This window comes from Hylobates moloch, unplaced genomic scaffold (genome assembly GCF_009828535.3).
Source record: "Hylobates moloch isolate HMO894 unplaced genomic scaffold, HMol_V3 SCAFFOLD_8, whole genome shotgun sequence".
Lineage (NCBI taxonomy): Eukaryota > Metazoa > Chordata > Mammalia > Primates > Hylobatidae > Hylobates > Hylobates moloch.
The window spans coordinates 106,758,372-106,782,692 of NW_026652283.1; positions in this window are offsets into that span (position 1 = coordinate 106,758,372).

The following is a 24,321-nucleotide window of genomic DNA, read 5'->3' on the forward strand; positions in this document are numbered from 1 at the left end:
TGTCACGTGGATACATATGTAACAAACCTGCACATTGTGCACATGTACCCTAAAACCTAAAGTATAATATTAAAAAAAAATGCCCAAAACGGCAAAAACCCCAAAACACTTTGGGGACAGACTTCAGTAATGACAAGCTGGGTATTGGAAGAAGCTGGGAGATAAATGGATCACTCTTTCTCTACTGAGCCCTACACTGACAAACTGTTAGGAGACCCCATAATTTCATTTAGCTCTTCTGGGGACTTCTGTGAGATCAAGTAACTAGCTGTTTTTTTTCTTGAGAAACTGCGTACCACTCAATAATGCAACCCCTGGCATATATTCTCTCTTACTAATTATCCCACATCCCTATTATGCTCATTCTCTTTTCTAGGATTTTACCTCCCTTCCTCATACTTTTTAGCATGTAGCTCTTGAATCTAATTTTATTTTTTAGGGAACCCAGGCTTATGCTGTGGGTTTGTGCTACACGGCATGTTCAGAACAAACATTTTAGGAGATGCGTTATTTGAGCTGAAGCTTTAATAAGGAAGTAGAATGCAGAGAGCTTTGAGGACTTTCCACAGAGATGCAACAGCAAGTACAGAGACCCTGAGGTGGGAGCAGGCTTGGTGCTTCTGAGGATTGACAGGCAGGATAATGTTGCTGGCTTGAAGTGAGAAGGAAAACAAGTCGTGAGAGATGAGATGAGTGAGGGAAGAATATCCCTGATCGCTCAGGGCCTGTGGGCATGATAAGAACTCTGAGTTTTATTCTAAATGATGTGAAACCACTGGAGGGGAGTTACATCATCTGAGCTACAGCTATAAAAAGATATTTGTGGCCATAATAATAATAAAAAAGGATCGGTGAGTATTTAGAGAAATTGGTATCTTTGTACAGTGCTAGTGAAAAAAACATTCAGCTGCTGTGGAAAACTGGCATTTCCTCAAAAGCTAAACCCTATGACCTAGCAATTCCACTCTCAGGTATAACTCAAAAGAATTCAAAACAGATATATAAAAACATATTTATAGCACTATTCATAATTGCCAACAGGCAGAAAGAACCCAAAAGTCCATCAACGGATGAAGGGATAAACAAAATGTAGTATATACATACAATGGAATATCATTCAACCATAAAAAATCATCCAGTACAGATTCATGCTGCAACATAGATGAACTTTGAAAATATGCTAAGTGAAAGCAACCAGATACAAAAGGCAACATTTTATCATTTCATTTATATGGAATATCTAGAGTAGGTAAATCCATATGGACAGAAAGCAGACTAGTGGTTGCCAGGGCCTCAGGGAAGAAGAAATTGGGAATTACTGCTATGGGGTACCAGGTCTCCTTCTGGGGTGAAGAAAATGTTTTGAAATTGATGGTGTGCAAGATATAAATGTACTAAATACCATTTGACTATATACTTCAAATCATTTATGTTATGTGAATTTCATCTCAATTTAAAAATCTAAGAAATCTTTCTGGTTTCTCTGTGTATGGTCTGCAGAGATGAGAATGAAGAAGACAACACAGTTGCTCTAGAAGCGGCAAGAGATAATGGAGCCTTGGGCTAAGGTGAAGTAATAGCTCATTTCTTAGGAATGAAATGAATGTGGGAAGGCTGTTTTAGGAGTGAGATGCAAGCAAATGAAATGGGTCATTTCTAAATGGGAGCTTAGAAGCACTGTATACCCACTGAGCAACCTCCTTTTGTGTGGGCCAGGGTACATTTTCCTCAATCGAGGGCCACATGGTGGGTAGGAACCATGTGACAATTTGATTTATTCTGCACGCTGACAGCTCCCTATTTTGTTGATGATAATTTTTCATCAGTGTTTCTGCTAGTGGAAGAGGAAACAAAGGGTACATAATAGTCCTTTTGTCTCTCCTGTCCTTTACGGTTACAATGGAAACAGTGGTTTAATAATTAGATATTTTACAGGCAATTGAAGATGATGCCACAAATGTGTAAAACGTTTCTTAAACATTGCTTTGGATATTCACTTGGGGCCCACATGGTTGTTTTTCCATTTCAAGATGAGTCTTATGACCCCTTTATTTGAGAATTTTGCTGGAGGTGTCCTTCTTAAGCTTCTTACCTGTTGCCATCACTTACAACTTTTCTCCTAACACTGAATAGGACTGGGACAGATCATATCAATCATTTTGAACTTCTGCAAAACAAAGTATGGTTAAAACCACAAGAAAGTCTTGAATTCTTCTTCATTTCCTTGAGTTTTATTAGGGAAAATTTAAAAATAGATAAAGCTTATCTTTTTCAAATAATCAAATCCTTTGGTGTAAAGAAACCAATACCAGATAATTTGCATTCAGCAGTTGCTATGGCTTGAATATGTACCCCAAAAAGCATGTGTTAAAAAGTTAATTCTCATGGCAACAGTGTTGTGAAGTGGGGTCTAATGGGAGGTGTTTAGATAATGAGGGCTCCAGCTTCATGAGTGGATTACTGTTAATTGTAAAAGGGCCTGAGTGCAAGTTTGATACCTCTCTCATTCTCTCTCATGTTCTCTTTCTCCTTCTCCCTCTGTCTGCTTTCTCTGGCATACGTGCCCTCTGGCTTTTGTGTCTTCCACTGTGGGATGATGCAGCAGGAAGACCCTTACCAGGTGCTGAGCAGATGCCACAGCCATGCCCTTGAGCTTCCTAGGATCCAAAACCATGAGCCAAATAAATTTATTTTTTAAATAATGTATCCCATCTGTGGTATTCTGTTACAGCAGCGGAAAATGGACTGAAATAGTAGCTTTCCATTTAGATCAACTAGTTTTGTGTTACATCACATCAATTTTACTCTCTTCCTTCAATCAGTATTGTGAGACTTTTAGACAGGCCCAAAGAAATGTGAATAAAACAGGGTAGTAATTGGCACAGTAAAAAGTCTACTACCCTACATTTTCTGGAAGCTACACAGCTCAATATCTGAAGGGTATTCTTGTAATGGAGAAGTGAGTAGAGTGAATAATGATCTGGAAGAGTGCTAAGGAAAGAATTCTTAAGGCCAAGAATTGAAATCGGTGTGTTCACTTTTTCCTGAGCGCTAATGTTAGTAGCTTTGTTCAGTGTTGTGTTTGTTTTTATAACCCACATAATGCCATTCCCACAAAAGGGTGAGTTAAGATTGGAGACTATGCACACACTGGGAGTGCAAATGATTTCCAAGCTGTCAGTAGTTAAGCATCACCTCTGGGCTACAACGCATTAAAGACTTTCCATTTCTCAACTTTCTGAAGATCAGTCAGTACCTCTGTACAATGGAAACTATCCCATAAAACGGAACTGGGATAGAAAGCTTCTTGTGATAATGTATTTTATTGGGAAATGGCATGCTCAGGCTTGGTAAGTTAGGAGTTTAACTTTTTAGTGCTGGAATATAAAAATAGGTCAAGAGATATTAAAATAGATCATGGTACAGGCTCTTCCCCATGGCTGTCATGGATTAGGTGGCAGCAGAGTGTCATAGATAATATGGGTCTTTGTCCTAGGAAGTTTCAGCTATACCTAGATAGGTTCAAAGTGGCAGTCATTCATAAACCTATGGGTGGTAATGGAGTTCTTTAAAGTTAGTTTCTCCTCTCACTCAGTTGAGCCTGCTATGCTTTTTAGCCCATTTCATCTAAATAATCAATATCTGGGAGGAAGACAGGTGGCAGAGCCTCTGAGTACCTGTACTAGTTTCTTCCTAGGTAGAGTGCTAGTACAAAGCTGCTCTTCTATAGCTACTCCTTTGACTACTTTGAAGATTCTGGTATAATATTAAGGGAGTACAGTAAGACGGAATGATATCTAAAGGGGTAAATTAATAACAATATGTCCTATATTTAGGGCAAAATTTTTTGAATTGAATTTATTGCCAATATTTAAAAACCGGAAGACTGCACAAAATACCAGATTTCTTACTTCTCTTTAAGAATTGGAAAATTGTAATTCTGGAGTTGCTGTCTCAGATGACCACAAGCAGCTGTTGCTAAGCAGGGCTGCCCGTCAGAAGAATCAGTCCTGACAAGTGCAAAACGTTCCCCACATCAATTTTCTTTCCTACCCCTACAGCCCTGTAGGTCTAGTTAACCCTCCTGGATCCTATAAAAATCGATGTAGAGAATCCCAAGTTAATGAATGTAAATTACTTTGGAAAGTGGAGATGGCTAATCACAATTAAGTTATTGCTTTTCTAAACCATAAGACCTAACTATGCAGAACCCAGCCTGTACAGGTGCTGTCTCTCCACCTCCTACTTTGTTCTATTTTTCACTGTTTACAGTTTGTCACCATAGAATAAAAGATAATTTGATTCACTCTAGAGAGGAGATATGCAAAAGAGAATTGCGTGGAAGTATATTTCCCATGGGTATCTGTCTTGGGATGTCTCTTAGATGGAATGTGACCCCATCTAAAGAAAAAGCTTGAGGCTTGAGAAAATAATTATCCTTTTCTTCCAAATTCCTACAGCCTTTCTGGAAGGCAATTTATTAAGGAGTTTATCATAAGCCTTAAAAGCTTGTATATCCTTTGACCCAGTAATTTCATTCCTGGAGACATATTTTGAAGCAATAAGCAGAGATGGGCTCAAACATTTGTTGAGGTGGTATTTATAACTTAAAAAGACAAAATATGGAAATAATATAAATACTCAACAACAAAATACATTATGACATATCCTTGTGAATTCAAGCTATGTAGCCACTGGAAATAATGTTCAAAAGAATATTTAATAATGATGTTAATGTCCCTGATATAAAATGGACAAAATCAGGAAGATACCAAGTCTCTGAAACCTGCATTTGTTTGCATATATGCAGAAAAAAACCTGAATGATTTCACAACAAAATATTAATGATAATTATCTAAAACAGTGATTTTTTATTTTCTATATTGTTTCTATAATTTGCCATTTCTGCCATGAATAAATATGAATTTTATACTCAGGAAAAATTACTGTAAAATCCCTTCCTCTTATTCCCCTTCTAGTTTTCCCTCTAGATACTACTCCCTCCCCAAACTTCAACAACTGGAGTCAGAAGAAAAAATAAAAAGATCGGAACAGCTACCAAGTGATTCATCTTAGAGAATCTTAATGAAGAGTGAGGCTTCTTGAGTTCAAATTCCAGTTCAGATACTGTTTGGCTTTGTAAGCCTGGGCAACTACTTGGTCTCCTCATTCCTCAGTTTCCTTATATGTAAAATGAGTATGTAACAATATTTAAAGGGTTTTTGTAAGGATTAAATAAGTTAATATTTTAAAGCAGTTAAAACAGAGCCTATTATATTTTAGGTGCTCTCTGAGTGTTTATTGAATAGATCAAATATTGTATAAGCAATTTATGCTAGAGGTGGCAATCACATTTTAAAATTTAGGTAATAACGTTTTGAAGATATCACTTCGTGTCTTCTGGATTTTTGAAGTGACCAAAGTCAATTTGTAGTTCAATGTGCTTTATGGGGCAGGTCAGAGTTATTGGAAGTGCTGTTGACAGCCTGGTGAAGGTGTATCAAATATTCCAGTATTTTTTTGGGGGGGGCACTCCCCCAAACAGGTTAGGGCTCCTGAGCATTGCTCATGTTTGTTCAGGTTTTGTAGTGTAGCTTTGACTGAGAGCAATGTAATTTAATAGTTTATTAAACTAAGGCGTGCTATAAACTCCTGTCGGACTGCCTGGATGCATTTTTGTCATCTCAGAGGAATCTAGAAAACTTATCGATTTACCACTCAAGTGGTAATGATCTGAGATCAAAGTATAAACAACAAAAAAATAATGTTAGAGAGTTTTGTTAAACCACATACTAAATACAAATAAAATTACTTCATATGCCCTAGTCTACAGAATGTACGAAAGGGTATACTTGTATTTTAAGAGAAGATGTGCAATTTCTCACTAAGAAATATACCTGGATATGAGGCTTCCTGCCCTCAAGGAGCTTAGAGCAGCCCTTCCAAGCATTTGGCAGCTGGAAAGTGCTTGACATATTGTAAGCACCTGATAATTATTTAAAATAAGAGTGATAAGGTAGCTAGACTTGATCTTTTAGATATATAAGAAGTTTGCAAGCTCTAGGTGGAGGGGCAGCAACCATCACTGCAGCTCCAGTTTGCTGTTTTTCTCCTGCCAGTGCCAGGGAGACTGTACAGTTTAGACCCAGGAGGAATTTCCCACAGCACAGCACAGCACAGCAGAGCACAGAGACTGTGACAGGTCATGGCCAGACTGTCTCTTTAGGCTGGACCCTGATCCATCCCCCCTCACTGGGTAGGGCCTCCCTGCAGGAATTTCAGCAACTCCAGCCAGGGGTTAAGGACAGAATTCTGACCTCCCTAGGACTGAGCCCCTGGGGGAGGGGCAGCCGCAGTCTTCTAGGATTAGCAGAATTAGTCTTTCCCCTTGTGGACTCTGAGGATTCCAGGCAGTCTGGACTACTGGGATATCCCCCAGTACAGCACACCCCTTCCACAAAGGAGCAGCCAGAGTGCTTTGTTAAGAGGGTGCCAGATCGCTTGCCTCTTAACTGCGTGAGAACCTTCAACACTGGTCACCAGCCACCTGACTCAGAAGGGTTTCCACTGGCATCAGGTCTGTGCCCCTCTGGGAAAGAGATCCAAGAGGAAGGAGCAGGTATTCATTTTTGCTGTTCTTCAGTGTCCACTAGTGACACCTCCAGGTGTGGGAGGGACCCAGGTGATTAGGGTCTAGAGTGGACCCCCAGCAAAGAGCAGCAGCCCTATGGAAGAGAGGCCTGACTGTTGGAAGAAAAACAGACAGAAAGCAACAACAACAACAGCATCAAAAATGTCTCCTCAAAAACCCCATCCAAAGGTCAGCAGCCTCAAAGACTGAAGCTAGATAAACTCACAAAAATGGAAAAGAATCAATGAAAAAATGCTGAAAACTCAAAAAGCCAGAGTGCCTCTTCTCCTCCAAATGATTGCAACACCTCTTAAACAAGGGCACAGAACTGGGCAGAGGCTGAGACAGATGCATTCATAGAAGTAGGCTTCAGAAGTTGGGTAATAATGAATTTCACTGAGCTAAAGGAGCAAGTTCTAGCCCAGTACAAAGAAGCCAAGAACTATGATAAAACATCACAGGAGCTGTTAACCATAATAACCAGTTTAGAGGGCAACGTAAATGACCGGATGGAGCTGAAAAACACAACATGAGAACGTCACAATGCAACCACAAGTATCGATAACCAAATAGACCAAGCAGAGAAAAGAATTTCAGACCTTGAAGACTATCTTGCTGAAATAACATAGGCAGACAAGATTAGAGAAAAAATAATAAAAAGGAATGAACAAAACCTCTGAGAACTATGGGATTGTGCAAAAAGACCAAATCTACAACTGATTGGGATATCTGAAAGAGACAGGGTGAATGGAACCAAGTTGGAAGACATATTGAGGATATCATCCCTGAGAACTTCCCCAACCTAGCAAGATAGCCCAACATTCAAATTCAGGAAATCCAGAGAACCCCAGTAAGATACTCTAAGAGAAGATCAACCACATACACTTAATCTTCAGATTCTTCAAGGTTGAAATGAAGAACAAAATGTTAAGGGCAGCCAGAGAGAAAGGCCAGGTCACCTACAAAGAGAAGCCCATCAGACTAACAGTGAACCTCTCAGTGGAAACCGTAATAGCCAGAAGAGATTGGGGCCAATATTCAATATTCTTAAAGATAACATTTTTCAACTCAGAATTTCATATCCAGCTAAACTAAACTTTATAAGTGAAGGAGAAATGAAATCCTTTTCAGACAAAGAAATGCTGGAGAAATTCATCACCACTAGCCCTGCCTTTCAAGAACTCCTAAAGGAAGCACTAAATATGGAAAGGAAAAACCGTTACCAGCCACTGCAAAAACAATTGAAGTACAAAGAGCAATGACACTATGAAGCAACTACATCAAGTCTGCAAAATAACCAGCTAGCATCATGATGATAGGATCAAATTCACATATAGCAATATTAACCTTAAATGTAAGTGGGCTAAATGCTCCAAATAGAAGACACAGAATAGCAAGCAGGATAAAGGGTCTTGACCCATCAGTGTGCTGTACTCAAGACAACTGTCTCATGTGCAAAGACACACACAGGCCCAAAATAAAGGGATGGAGGAAAATTTACCAACAAATGGAAAGCAGACAAAAGAAGGGGTTGCAATCCTACTTTCTTAAAAATCAAACTTAAGCCAATAAAGATGAAAAAAAGACAAAGAAGGGCATTACATAGTGGTAAAGAGATCAACTCATCAAGAAGAGCTAACTATTTTAAATATGTATACACCCAATACAGGAGCACCCAGATTTATAAAACAAGTTCTTAGAGACCCACAGAGAGACTTAAACTCCTACACAATAATAGTGGGTGACTTTAACAACCCAATGTCAATATTAGACAGATCATTGAGAAAGAAAATTAACAAGACTATTCAGGACTTGAACTCAGCTCTGGATCAAGTGAACCTGATAGATATCTACAGAACTCTCCAACCAAAAAGACAGCATATACATTCTTCTTGGCACCACATGGCACTTACTCTAAAAATTATCACATAATTGGAAGTAAAACACTATTTAGCAAAGGCAGAAGAACTGAAATTATAACAAACAGTATCTCAGACCACAGCACAATTATATTAGAACTCAAGATTAAGAAATTCACTCAAAGCACACAACTACATGGAAATTAGCAACCTGCTCCTGAATGAGTCCTGGGTAAATAAAAAATTAAGGCAGAAATAAAGAAGTTCTTTGAAACCAATGAGAAAAAAGAGACAACATGCTAGAATCTCTGGGACACAGCTAAATCAGTATTAACAGGGAATTTTATAGCACTAAATACCCACTTCAGAAAGCTAGAAATATCTCAAATCGACACCATAACATCAAAACTAAAACTAAGAGAAAACAAACCCCAAAATAAACCCCAAAGCTAGGAGAAGACAAGAAATAACCAAGATCAGAGTGGAACTGAAGGAGATAGAGACATGAAAAACCCTTCAAAAAAAATCAGTGAATCCAGGACCTGGGTTTTTGAGAAAATTAATAAAATAGATAGACTGCTAGCTAGACTAATAAAGAATAAAAAAGAGAGAGGAATCAAATGGAAACAATAAAAAATGATAAAGGGGGAATCGCCATTGACCCTGCAGAAATACAAACAACCATCAGAGAATACTATAAACCATTTCTTCTGAAACTATTCAAAATAATTGAAAGTAGTCCAAATAATGAAAAGGAAAGACTCCTCCTTAACTCATTTTTTGAGGCCAGGATCATTCTAATACCAAAACCTTGCAGAGATACAACATAAAAAAGAAAACTTTAGGCCAATATCACTGATGAGTATCAATGCAAAAATCCTCAATAAAATAGTGGCAAACTGAATCCAGCACATCAGAAAGCTTATCCACCACAATCAAGTGGGCTTTATCCCCAGGATGCAAGGCTGGTTTAACATATGCAAATCAATAAACATACTTCATCACATAAACAGAAATAAAGGGAAAAAACACATGATTATTTAAATAAATGTAGAAAAGACCTTCAATAAAATTCAACATCCTTCCATTAAAAACTCTCAATAAACTAGGTGTTGATGGAACAAACCTCAAAATGATAAGAGCCATTTATGACAAACCCACAGCTAATATCATACTGAATGGGCAAAAGCTGGAAGCATTCCCCTTGAAAACCAGCACAAGACAAGGATGCCCTCTCTCACCACTCTTATTCAACACAGTATTGGAAATTCTGGCCAGGGCACTCAGGCAAGGGAAAGAAATACAGGGTATCAAATAGGAAGAGAGGAAGTCAAGCTGTCTCTGTTTGCAGATGACATGATCCTATATCTAGAAAACCCCATTGTCTTAGCCCAAAAGCTTCTTAAGCTGATGAACAACTTCAGCAAATTATCAGGATACAAAATCAACGTGCAAAAATCACAAGCATTCTTATACACCAACAATAGACAAGCAGAGAGCCAAATCATGAATGAACTCTTATTCGCAATTGCTACAAAGAGAATAAAATACCTAGGAATACAACTAACAAGAGAAGTGAAGGACCTCTTCAAGGGGAACTGCAAACGACTGCTCAAGGAAGTAAGAGAGTACATAAACAAATGGAAAAACATTCCATGCTCATGGATAGCAAGACTCAATATCATAAAAATGGCCATACTGTCCAAAGTAATTTATAGATTCAATGCTCTTCCCGCTAAACTACTGTTGACATTCTTCACAGAATTAGAAAAAACTACTTTAAAATTCATATAGAACCCAAAAAGAGCCCATATAGTCAAGAAAATCCTAAGCAAAAAGAACAAAGCTGGAGGCATCATGCTACCCAACTTCGAACTATTAATGTACAACAAAGCTAGAGTAATCAAAACAGCATTGTACTGGTACAAAAACAGACACATAGAGCAATGGAACAGAATAGAGATATCAGAAATAGGAATCACATCTACAACCATCTAATCTTCAACAAACCTGACAAAAACAAGCTATTTAATAAATGGTGCTGGGAAAACTGGCTAGCCATATGCAGAAAATTGAAACTGGATCACTTCGTTATACCTTATACAAAAATTAGCTCAAGATGGATTAAATACTTAATTCAAGATGGATGTAAAACCCAAAGCCGTAAAAACCCCAGAAGAAAATCTAGGCAATAGGCACGGGCAAAGGTTTCATGATGAAAACATCAAAAGACAATTGCAACAAAAGCAAAATTTGGGATCCAATTAAACTAAAGAGCTTCTGCACAGCAAAAGAAACCCTCGTAAGAGTGAACAGATAGCCTACAGAATGGGAGAACATTTTTGCAATCTATCCATCTGACAAAGGTCTAATATACAGGGTCTGCAAGGAACTTATCTTTACAAGAAAAAAACAACCCCATTAAATAGTGGGTAAAGAACATGAGCAGACACTTCTAAATAGAAGATATTTATGTGGCCAATAAACATATGAAAAAAAGCTCAACATCACTGATCATCAGAGAAATGCACATCAAAACCACAGTGAGACAACATCTCATGCCAGTTAGAATGGTGATTATTAAAATGTCAAGAAACAACAGATGCTGGTGAGGCTATGGAGAAATAGGAACACTTTCACACTGTTGGTGGGAATGTAAAGTAATTCAACCATTGTGAAAGTTAGTGTGGTGATTCCTCAAAGACCTAGAACCAGAAATACCACCTGACCCAGCAATCCCATTACTGGGTATATACCCAAAGGAATATAAATCATTCTATTATAAAGATACATGCTTGTGAATGTTCATTGCAGCACTATTCACAATAGCCAAGACATGGAATCAACCCAAATGCCGAGCAATGATAGACTGGATAAAAAAAAAGGGGTACATATACACCATGGAATACTATGCAGCCATAAAAAGGAATGTTATCATGTCCTTTGCAGGGACATGGATGGAGCTGGAAGCCATTAGCCTCAGCAAATTAACACTGGAACAGAAAAGCAAGCACCACATATTCTCACTTATAAGTGGGAGCTGAACAATGAGAACGTGTTGGCGGAACAACACACACTGGGGCCTGTTTGGGGGTGGCAGGTGTGTGGGGAGGGAGAATATCAGGATAAATAACTAATGCATGTGGGGCCTGATACCTAGATGATGGGTTGATGGGTGTAGCAAACCACTGTGGCACATGTTTACCTATATAACAAACCTGCACATCCTGCACATGTATCCTGGAACTTAAAATCAAATTAAATTAAAAATAAATGAATAAATTTGCATTTTAGTTAGCAATTCTATGCAAATAAATTCTAGTTTTAGTATATTAGGCATTGCCCAATTTCCAAGCCTATAGCCATTTAACCAATATCTCCTTACTCTCCCACCCAAATCTAGACATAATTCTAACTTTTGGCAAGTACATCAAGTATGTCTATCTCAAAATTAAAGCCTAGCATCAACATTTAAAGAAATAGGTTATTTTTGAATTTGCCAAACAAGTTGCTTCTTATATTATTTGCACATGTTGGTCCCTCTGTCCAGAATGCTTCATCTCCAGGTATTTGCATGGCTTTATCCCTCACTGCCTGCAGGTCTTTGATCAAGTGTCACCTTATCAACAAGAACTTTTACACACACACACACACACACACACACACACACACACACACAGTACCTTTAATCTGGTTCAATTTTTCTCTATAGCACTTAGGATTTTCTAAAATACTGAATGTTCACTTGTTGGCTTGCTTATCTTTGGTCTCTCCCCACTAAAATGTCATGAGCACAGGGACTTTATATAATTTGTGTTCCCAGCACTTAGTCCAGTGTATAGGCATAGAATATGTGCTCAATAAACATTTGATAAATAACTGAATAAATGAGTGAATGATCATTTATTGAGAGCCTAATATGTTTTAAGTTGTTTTAATAAATAGGTAGCATTATCTCAGGTGCTCTGCGAGATAGCCCTAGATGGTGAGAATGAATATTTCAGCTTTTCAGAGAAGAAACAGGTCTATAGGGGTGCAGCAATTACAAAAGTTCACACAAGCAATGAGCAATGAAGAGGTGTTTCTAGTCTTGTTCAGTTGATTGCAAAGCCTACTCACTGCTATAGCCACTTAGGCCAGATCTGCCTCAGTTCTCATGATAGACCCTGCCATGGCCAGATCCCTGCCATGGGAATTGTTTAGCATCCTTATCTCTTTTTGATTGGGGTTCTATTTTGCCACCACCAGTTGCTCTTTTAAAGGGCTAGCGTCCTGTTCCCTGTCCCTGGAGTGGGGTGGAGCTCTTATATCTGGGCAGAATTCCTCCGTGTTGACCACTTGCTTAGACTTTAACTGTGCCTACCCCAAGGGGGGGTCCTGTTCAGATTCCTGCTACTTCAAGTCAGAGCCCAAGTCTAATAGATATGTCAACTGACTTGTGATCTAAGAGACATTTATTGAGTGCTTCTATGACCCAAGCTCTGTACTTAGAGATGGGCGATAAGAGTTCTGCTTACTATATAAATGAGAATTCTGTCACTGAATAAATGATTACAAATGTGCTGAAGGTTCTCCTGGGTTTTTCTGTTGTAGGGTCAACAAATTTGTTGTTTTAAAGGGTCATAGAGTAAACATTTTAGGTTTTGTAGGCCTTCTGGTCTTGTTGCCACTATTCAACTCTGTTATTCTAGCACGGAAGAAGCCACAGACAATACATAGGTAAATAAGCATAGCTGTGTTCTGGTAAGCTTTGCTTACAAAAAACAGGAGGTGGGATGGATTTGTCCCATTGGCTGTATGTACTTTACTGGCCTCTTCCCCATTGTTGCCCTAGCTTTCTTGGTACATTTTCCACAACCCCTGCCGGGATGGTGTTAGGTTAGAATTAGTGTGAGAGTTTGTAAAGCAAAAGTGAAACAGAGCAGCATATATCAAACTCTGAAGGGCTTTGGTGGTTAGAAATGGTGAGAGACAGAGAGAGGTGCAATTGCAATTCATTCTGTTGAAAGTCCAACTCTTCTTTATGTGGCAGGCTCTTTGACCCCAGCCCACTCAGAGACACTTTGCTATGAACTCATTGCAAACAGAAACCTTCCGTAGAACCAGCCCCATTCACTTTTTCACTATAGAATGTGAACATGCTAAGGTTCCAGATCTCTGAATTCTGATCATTTTCACAACATGGCTGGTGAGTGAATTTCTCATTTTTTGGAACTTTCCTCCTCCAGACCCCCTGACTTTGCTTATGGTCTAATCCCTATGATAAACTCTTCATTCTATTGCAGTTATGCTTTCTTGAGTGAATCTTGACTGTTCTCAGAGAATAAAGTCCGGAAGGGTGTGAGGTTTTCTTAGGCTAGCCCTAAGAATTTGCCACTAAATATTTTGCCCACTGACTGCATTTATGATCCTTTCTATCTCCTCTAGTTCATTAATTTGCTTTCTCAATTTTAGAATGGACTTGATTATTAGTAGTATTATATTATAATTTATGTAAAGCGGAGACTGGTAGTATATTTTTGACAAAATAATTCTACCAGGCCATTCTGCAAGTAAGATGAACATACTCTTTCAAACAGCAAATATGTGTTTGCTTTTTCACCTTCCCTTGTTATAAAAACCTGACAGAGACTGTGGCTGGAGTGAGGACAGTAGGGAGGCAACTGATACCACAGTCTGTTGAGGTACAAGCCCTGGGTATTGGTGTTTGGCCCATCTTGATTCAAATCCTCTCACTCTCTGTGTAAGCCTGGGCAAATTCCATTTCAGATTCTGCATGATCCCGTATGTTGCAAGGAAAACAGTGCCTACTTAGGAATTATTGGGATGATTAATATGCTTGGCATTGCTGGGGTGGATGTTTAACAGCTGAAATTTCCTGCCACTATCCTGTGCTTGCCTTTCTGTCATGTTCTCTTCAGCTTCACCCAATTCTCTGTTCTGGTCCACTTTGCATAGCTATGGCAGCATTCCTCCTCTCAGGCCCAGCGTACCTGAGTGTTCCTATCAGCAATAGTGACTCACCATGAGATGTGATTTTCTGCTCAGGGATGTTGGCAGGGGAGGAGAAAGGAGAGGAAGCTACAAGCCCCAATTTCTAAATGAACATCGATGTTCATTACAGATGATTCTGATACATACTTCTTAGAGGAAATGACAGGAGTTCCTATACCAATAGAGGTGGTGTTTTTTTGTTTGTTTGTTTGTTTGTTTGTTTGTTTTTGACAGGCTTTTGGTGTGATCTCGGCTCACTGCAATATCATTCTCCTGGGTTTAAGTGATTCTCATGCCTCAGCCTCCTGAGTAGTTGGGATTACAGGTGCCTGCCATGACACCCTGCTAATTTTTGTACTTTTAGTAGAGACAGGGTTTCACTATGTTGGCCAGGCTGGTCTGAAACTCGTGACTCAAGTGATCTGCCCACCTTGGCTTCCCAAAGTTCTGGGATTACAGGCATGAGCCACCGTGCCCAGCCCCAGCAGGGTAATTCTAAAGACGCACGGTAGATAGAATTGCTTCACCTGGAATGATTTACATGGTGCTCCATCTTCAAAGGACTGAAACTTACTTGACTTAAATGCTACTTCTTCCATGAAATATTTCTGGTCCTTCCAGCTGCAAATTTCTCTGTTATCTAAACACACATAATGCTTGATTGTTCTCTGATAATAAAAATCTTTTACATAAATATATAGTAGCACAGCAGTTAAAAGTACAGGTGAAAGATTAGAGTTTATGTGCCAATTTTTAAAATAGAATTTACAAACTTGGAAACAGTTACTTCTCTTAGTCACAGGTTTCTTATTCTTAAAATGTGGATAATAAAATAGTGCCTACTTGCCTGACATATTGTAAATACCCACAAACATTAGCTGTTATTCTTCTTAGTATGTAGTTGCTTAAATTTTGTCCCTCCTTTGCGTATGAATTCTCTAGGAGAATTATATTTGGTTTATCACATTTATAGCTTTGAACTGTATTGTAGATCCTCTAATCATATTTGTTTAAGGAATAAATATATGAATATACTTAGTTAATCACAAAAATAATTCATCTGGAGAAGAACAGAACAATATGCTTAGAAATACTTGCTTCTGGTAGACATGAATTTAGGATTAAAAACATCTTGTATGATTTTTCAAATCATATACTTTTAAATATTTAAGATCCTAAATTGCCCTCTTGCTGTGTTATCTTCCTGTTGCCCTCAGAACTTATTTCTTACCTTCACTGAGCTAACTCCTGCTGGCATCAGTTCCCAAAAAGAAAATTAATGTGCTCTACTTGGGAGGCTGAGGCAGGAGAATGGCATGAAACCAGGAGGTGGAGCTTGCAGTGAGCCGAGATCGGGCCACTGCATTCCAGCCTGGGTGACAAAGGGAGACTCCATCTCAAAAAAAAAAAAAAAAAAAGAAACTAATGTGCTTACTCTTAAATAAATGATGACACTATTGCTAGTTTTTTTCCACAAGGGATTCTTCTATGTCTTATTGGAGCAGTGAGATATAGAGAGAAAGAGCACTTCTATGCTCTTTCCTTGAAATGCAAAGAGATATCTCAAAAGCAAATATTTCACATTTGTTTTGGATGCTACTGACACATCTTAATTTACAATTATGGGGAAGCTCTGGGTTACAAAGCTGATATCTGAAGAAATGACTTGAGATGAGGAAATTTGACAATCCCTGCCTTTTTTCATGACCTCATAGATGATGGGTAATTTCACAGTGATGGCAGCTTGGGATAAAGTTATGGAAATTCTTGTCTTGTCAAATATAAGGTATAAATGTGTGTATGTGTGTGTGCATTTTTATATTTTTTCCCTTCTCTCTAAATTTTAAATAGTGTAGCCATCTCTGATGATATCTTAACGTCTGTAAGAAGATTGAATATCGGGGAAACATTAAGATTCATTTTATCTCAGGTTTAGTTGTAATCTGCATGAAGGAACACCTGGAGCTAAAGAAATAGCTGCAAATGTGAGTTCTATATCCATGACCAAAAGGAAGGTTCTTTCTTTTTCTTTCTCTCTCTCTCTCCATCTTCCTTCTCCGCTTCTGTCCTCCATCTCCTCCTTTTTTCTTCTTCTTCTTCACCCTTCCTTCTTCTCTTTCCTCTTTCATCATCTTCCACTCTTTGCTGCTGCTTCTGGCTCCTTTTTCCTTCTTCCTTCATCCCTTTTCTGTAGTTTTGTCCCCCTACATTTTGTTTTTCTTCAAATTTTGTCATCCATTCTTGGTGAAAAAGAAATTATGTAGCATACTGGTTCTTTTCAGTGAATAATCATAGCTTTTTAGAGATTTTTAATTATTATTACAATTAATCTGATAGTGATTTTCAGCCTCTTGCAGAGCACTTTTGATAATTCTGCCTATAAATCTCTTCAGTCTTTACTTCCCTTTTTTATCATGATATGCCCCATTATGATGATGAAGGCATCTGATTCTAAGAGTGTAAATATCATGTTGAACTGCACTATGAGTGTTTCATTCCTCGCTTATGGATTACTGTTTTATGGCTCATAAATAAAGCACAGCAAGCACAGTTAAAAATCTGGGAAATGTACACACAGCACATTGTACACAGGGCTTCCATCTCCTAAGGTAAAAAGATTTTTTACTAACATCATGTATTTTTCATATTGTTATTTCCGTCTTGTTTATGGTTAAAATTTATTTTAACATCATGATTCATCAACATAGACCTTCCACATTGATCTTTGATTACATGGAATCTTAGTGTGTTACAGGTAGAAGGGAGGATTGGAGATCATGTAGCAATGTTAGGATTTTATACCTGGGCTCACAACCATGTCTTGGCCTTATTACCATGTTTTATTACCAGTAGAAGCAGGAGAAAAATTCGGGTTAGCTTTTACTAATAAATACAGTCATATTGCTTATTTTCAGTGATAGCTGTCAGAGCATCAAGAAGTTGAGGGTTGATATGTTGTGATGACTACACAATGACAGTATGATGAATATGAGTGTGGGTTCCACGGTCAGACTGATTTAGGTTCAAATGCCAGCCACTACTGTCTAGCTGATAACCTTGGGTGAGTAACTTAATTGTCTCTGGGCTTCTATTTTCCCAAACTGTAAAAAAGGGAATAAGAAAGTTAAAATAAAAGCCCTTTCCTAAGTAAAGGAATTAGGAAAGTGACTGTCAGATGTTAAGTATAAAATTAATTTTAGTTGAACCTTGTATTATTGTTGTTATTGTTACCATTAGTGTTACACTTATTATTATTGGTGTTATACTCCTTTCCACAGTACTAATTCTTGCCATAATGTTCAGTGTGTGTGATACTCTACAGTTGAGTTTGTTTCCATTGAACTTAGAGTAGTTATGTCATAAAAAAACCTGAGAAAAATAAAGGGCAATGTTGGAGAGTGTGGCCACTGTGCAAGTAGCACTGAGAAAAAGATCATTGCTATCCCAAATGATTTCAAACCCTTCTAGGCCATCCATCCATCCCTCTTTCTCTCCCTCCCTCCCTTCCTCCGTCCTTCCCATAAATAGTTACTGAGTGATTTCTATATGTCAGATCTCAAAATCATCAGAGACGAAGAACTCCTAAGTATTAAGGTAATATTTGTTGCTGTCATCAGCATTTTCCATTGCTTTTTGGCTAATGGGGATGAGGAGAGATGTTACTGGGTATAAGAGAGAGTCTAATCAAGGAGTTTGTGTTATAAAAGATGAGTTGTTAACACCAGGCCTATCCTAGGAAGGAATATTTTGTGTCATGACTGTCCTAGAAGGAAGACATGCCTTGGTAGTACTAAGCTATGTATTTACAAACCAACTCAATTTGGCAAAAATCATCTCCACAAAATAGACAAAAATATTTTTTATACAAATGCCAAAGGCATTTTCCCTGACTGGTTTATTAAATTTGTCTAGAGTGGTGGCACAAAGAATGCTGTGAAAAGTCTGAGGCAGTACTACAGAACTGTAAATGTTTCTGAACTGTGGCTTCATTTTTAATAATCCAGACTTCCTTCCTTCCTTCTGTCCTTCCATCCCTCATCTTTCCATTCTTCCTTCCTGTGAAGAGTTATACATCCTCGATCCCAGAGCCTTCTACTATAAAAATCCACCTCTTATTGAACACCTAATATATATGCCGGGAAATGTATTGAGCTCTTTGCATACCTGATTACCCAGGGAGTAGGCATCGCTATAAGAAACTCTAGTTTAGAGACGGTAAATAGAAAAGGGAAGACTTGAGTCTCCTTGGTTTCAAATCTATGACTGTATCCACTGCTTAAGAAGAAATGGAAGAAAAAAAGTCAAGGAAGATTGGTGAATGATTGCCTGTACCACTGTTAAATGGAATTCTCTGAAAAGAGAGGAGGCACTTTTGCAAGCTGGATTTGTTGTAACTGTATCAGAGGTTGCAGTTTATCTTAAGCTTTGCTTTCTGATGGGACAATAAGTTATAAAAGTGATTAGAGAGGGCTACTTAGTGAAAGCACCAGCCTGTAGTATTCTGCCCATAAACTTAAGAGATGTATTTTCTGCAGGACTGTGCAGACCCAGAACTGGTTAAGGAGGGCTCCTGTGAGAACAAAGGGGAGGAAATTTTAAAATACAAACTGATAAGAGTCACTCCCCTTTAAGCTGTCATCAGCATCCAGGTTATAACCTGGGCATGCAATGGCAATTCTCCAGGGTGATAACTCTGAGCACGAAGTGGCTAAGGGAAAAAGGAAAGTAAAAGAATAAGAGTTATTATACCATTCAAGACTACAGTGAGAGATATACGTCAAAAAGAAAGGGATGTCTAGTCTAGTTCTCATACTTGTTCAAACATTGGAGCATTGTAAAAATGACTAAAGTTTTATTGTGTCAGAGGAAGTATAGTTGCTGTTAATTTTTTTATATGGAGAGTACACAACAGTCACATTTGAATTTTAGCATGTAGTCTTTAACTGAAAAATAAATGAATAAAAAGTTAACACATGTTTTTCATAACATTGTGCTGACGGAAGGTTTTTTAGATGTCATTTGGAGTTTGGAAAAGGACTTACATCTTCCTTTTAAGATCTAAAGGAGAAGAGCCCTATCAGTACCTGTCTTGATCGTTTTCCAGTCTGCCTGTGTGCTTCCTACATCTGTACCTCCAGCTGTGCTGGGTGCAAACAAGAAGCTCAGAAAAGCTGACTGTGACAACGCATTGGGACAGTCCTGTTAGGAAAGCATATGTTAATAGCGCTGAGCCCACAGCCCCAGACCATGTGAACTGTTCCATTCTTTATTATCCATTTCTCAGGTATTCCTCCCTTTGGAGATCGTGTTCTTAAAAATTTGGAAGGATATAATGATTATTTGCAGGCTTTGAAACATGAGCATATTTACACTGGAATGTGACCATGTATGTCTAAGCAAGTCCAATCTAAGTGTTGTTTTTCTGTTTATTACAGTTTTCTAAAATGTGGAAATAACCTTGAGCCTGTAATTTCAGGGTTTGAACCTTTACTGCATAATGTAAGGATCGAACAAGATAAAGTATGAGGAAAAATTTTAAAACTGTAAAGAAAAGGGGTGTTTTGGGAAACTTATGACTCCTTTTCTTTCTATTTTATTTCTTTTTTTTTGCATATCTATGTATGTATTTATTGAACACAAGCTTTCCAAAAGCTGTCAACTAGCCATTTATTAAAATCACATTTTCTCTCCCTCTCAAGGTTGAGAACTTTTTTGAAATCTTGTAAGAAAGTTTACTCACTTTTTAAATTTATTTTTAAATTGATATATCAAAGTTGTATGTATTTTGGGGGTATGCCTGTGGTTTTTTTTTTTTTTTTTTCTCTGAGACAGAGTCTTGCTCTGTCGCCCAAGCTGGAGTGCAGTGGTGCGATCTGGGCTCACTGCAAGCTCCGCCACCTGGGTTCATGCCATTCTCCTGCCTCAGCCTCCTGAGTAGCTGGAACTGCAGGTGCCCGCCAACACGCTGGCTAATTTTTTTGTATTTTTTAAATTTTATTATTATTTTACTTCAAATTTTAGGGTACATGTGCACAATGTGCAGGTTTGTTACGTATGTATACATGTGCCATGTTGGTGTGCTGCACCCATTAACTCGTCATTTAGCATTAGGTGTGTCTCCTAATGCTATCCCTCCCCCCTCCCCCCACCCCACAACAGTCCCCGGAGTGTGATGTTTCCCTTCCTGTGTCCATGTGTTCTCATTGTTCAATTCCTACCTATGAGTGAGAACGTGTGGTGTTTGGTTTTTTGTCCTTGTGATAGTTTGCTGAGAATAATGGTTTCCAGTTTCATCCATGTCCCTACAAAGGACATGAACTCATCATTTTTTATGGCTGAATAGTATTCCATGGTGTATATGTGCCACATTTTCTTAATCCAGTCTATCGTGGTTGGACATTTGGGTTGGTTCCAAGTCTTTGCTATTGTGAATAGTGCCGCAATAAACATACGTGTGCATGTGTCTTTATAGTAGCATGATTTATAATCCTTTGGGTATATATCAAGTAATGGGATGGCTGGGTCAAATGGTATTTTTAGTTCTAGATCCCTGAGGAATCGCCACACTGACTTCCACAATGGTTGAACTCGTTTACAGTCCCACCAACAGTGTAAAAGTGTTCCTATTTCTCCACATCCTCTCCAGCACCTGTTGTTTCCTAACTTTTTAATGATGGCCATTCTAACTGGTGTGAGATGGTATCTCATTGTGGTTTTGATTTGCATTTCTCTGATGGCCAGTGATGATGAGCATTTTTTCATGTGTGTTTTGGCTGCATAAATGATGTAGAAACTGAGAACAATGAATGGTAGATGAATGCAGATTTTGTGTTTACTTAGACATGAATGGATCATCATATAGACTATTTGAGTATATGTTATGTAAATGCTAAATATACTATGATAAAAGTATAAATAAAGAGAAGACACACACTGCAATAAAAATTCATGTAATAGTTTAGATTTAAAATTACTGAATTTTTTTAATAACTCCTACGATTGAGGTGGGGAAAAAAGATAAGGGAAGTAAATCATTTCAAATTATTTCTCAACATTGGGGGAGGATGCTATAGAGAAATGCATATACAGTAGTTTCCCCTTACCCATGGTTTTGCTTTCTGCAGTTTCAGTTACCCACAGTCAACTGTGGTCCAGAATTATTAAATGAAAAATTCCAGCAATAAACAACTCATAAGTTTTAAGTTGCTTGCCTTTCTGAGTAGTGTGATGAAATCTCACACAGTCCAGCTCTGTCCCACCCAGGACATGAATTGTCCCTTTGTCCACACCGTAGACACTTCCTACTCATTATTCACTTAGGAGCTGCCTGGGTTGTCGAGTGGACTTTGGTAGTATTGCAGTGCTTGTGTTCAAATAACCCTTATTTTACTTAAAAATGGTCCTAAAGTGCAGGAAACTTGACAGTTCCAACATGCCAAAGAGAAGCTGTAAGGTACTTCTTTTAAGTCAATAGGTGAACTTTCTGATTTAACAAGGAAAGAAAAAAATCATAGGCGGAGGTTGTTAAGATCAATTGTAAGAACAGATCTTCCATTTGTGAAATTGTGAAGAAGAAAAAGAAATTTGTGCTATTTTTGCTGTCTCACCTCAAACTGCAAAAATTATGGCCACAATGTGTGATGAGTGCTTAGTTAAGATGGAAAAGACATGAAATTTATGGGTGGAAGACATGAACAGAAATGTGTTCCAGTTTGTGGTAATCTGGTTAGGTACTATCTGTGGTTTCAGAAATCCACTGGGGGCTTGGAACATACCTCCCTCAGACCACTACTGTATGCTAAACCTGTAACGGTATGGACAAGTAGAAAAAGATAGGAAATAGAACGTCTCATTGGGAGAAATAGTTTTTATTTTTATGTCAAACAATTGTAGAGAAATAAGTTTTTGGTATGAACAAAGAAAATAGATAATCATTAAAAAATTTAAAAAATCTACTGGTAGAATTTACAAAGAAGCATAAGGTAAAGACCAACTAGCAATAATAATCAACTAGAAAAATAAGTCAGAAAAAAAGACGAACAATAATATAAAATAAATGATGAAAGGGGAAAGTATAACATGTCATGTGCCAGTGATTGCACTAAACTTGTAAGCTGGATTCTCCAGTTAAATGTGTCAAACTGACTTTAAAGAAGACAGTTAATGTTAATTACAAGAAAAAAAGACACTTAAAATGATTAAAACAAAGAGCAATGCTAAGAAAATGCAAAGAAGAAGGAAAGCATGGAAGGCAAAGGTAGTATCAGACAACACAGAATTCTAGGTTAAAAGCACTAAATAGGTCATGGAAGGATAATGATGAAAAACAGAGTTATGAAAGACATATACCAGCCAGGAACTAGTATGCACCCAACAACCCAACAGCTTTTAGTAGACTTAAAGTGAAACTGTTAAAATTGTGAGAACTTGATAAAAGTACAAACATAGTGATTACTTCAGCACACCTCTTTTTGAATTGTGCATGTATATCTTGTATACAATATTAAGTAACTACACAAAAAATAGTACAATTAATAAGGGGAGACTTTTTATGTCTTTCAAAAATATACTTTTCTCTACTAGCCATGAAATATATATGAAAATTAATCATGTACTTGGCCCCAAAGAAATTTTGCACGTAAAAAAGTGTGTATTTTCCAGGCCATCTCTTCTGATCATGCTGCAAAAAATATTATACAATGAATGAAAAAAATTTTAGAAATTAGGAATAAATGGCATAAAGGTAACCTCCAAATACTAAATGTGTGATAATTACAAATATATTTCTAGATAACCATTGAATGAAACTTGGAATTGAAAGAAAATCGCTGTACAGAAAGCAATGCAAATTGGAACCCCATGACACAGCCAAAGCTGTACTGAGAGCAACTGAGTGTGGCCTTGAATGCCTTTAATATTAAGGAATAAAAATAAAAATTATTATTTTTTATATAATTTTTTGCCATTTATTTATTTATTTATTTATTTATTTATTTATTTATTTATTTATTTTTTATTACACTTTAAGTTCTGGGATACATGTACAGGACGTGCAGGTTTGTTACATAGGTATACACATGCCATGGTGGTTTGCGGCACCCATCAACCCGTCATCTACATTAGATATTTCTCCTAATACTATCCCTCCCCTAGCCCCCCACCCCCCAACAGGCCCTAGTGTGTGATGTTCCCCTACCCGTGTCCATGTGTTCTCATTGTTCAGCTCCCACTTATGAGTGAGAACATGCGGTATTTGGTTTTCTGTTCTTGTGTTAGTTTGCTGAGAATTAAGGTTTCCAGCATCATCTATATCCCTGCAAAGGACATGAACTCATCCTTTTTTATGGCCACATAATATTCCATGGTGTATATGTGCCACATTTTCTTTATCCAGTCTATCATTGATGGGCATTTGGGTTGGTTCCAAGTCTTTGCTGTTGTGAACAGTGCCTCAATAAACATACGTGTGCATGTGTCTTTATAGTAGAATGATTTATAATCCTTGGGGTATATACCCAGTAATGGGATTGCTGGGTCAAATGGTATTTGTGGTTCTAGATCCTTGAAGAATGGCTACACTGTCTTCCACAATGGTTGAACTAATTGACACTCCCACCAACAGTATAAAAGCATTCCTATTTCTCCACATCAGAATTTAACTTATCAATTTTAAAACATTAAGAAAGAAAAAATAAACCACAGAGGAGGAACAGGGGGTTAATAAAGTAAAAATGAGAATAATGAGGGGGAACAAAATACTGGGAAGAATATTGTCATTTTTGAAAAGATTGAAATAGTGGCTAGATCACTCAAGAGACTATGGAAAAAGGTGAGAAA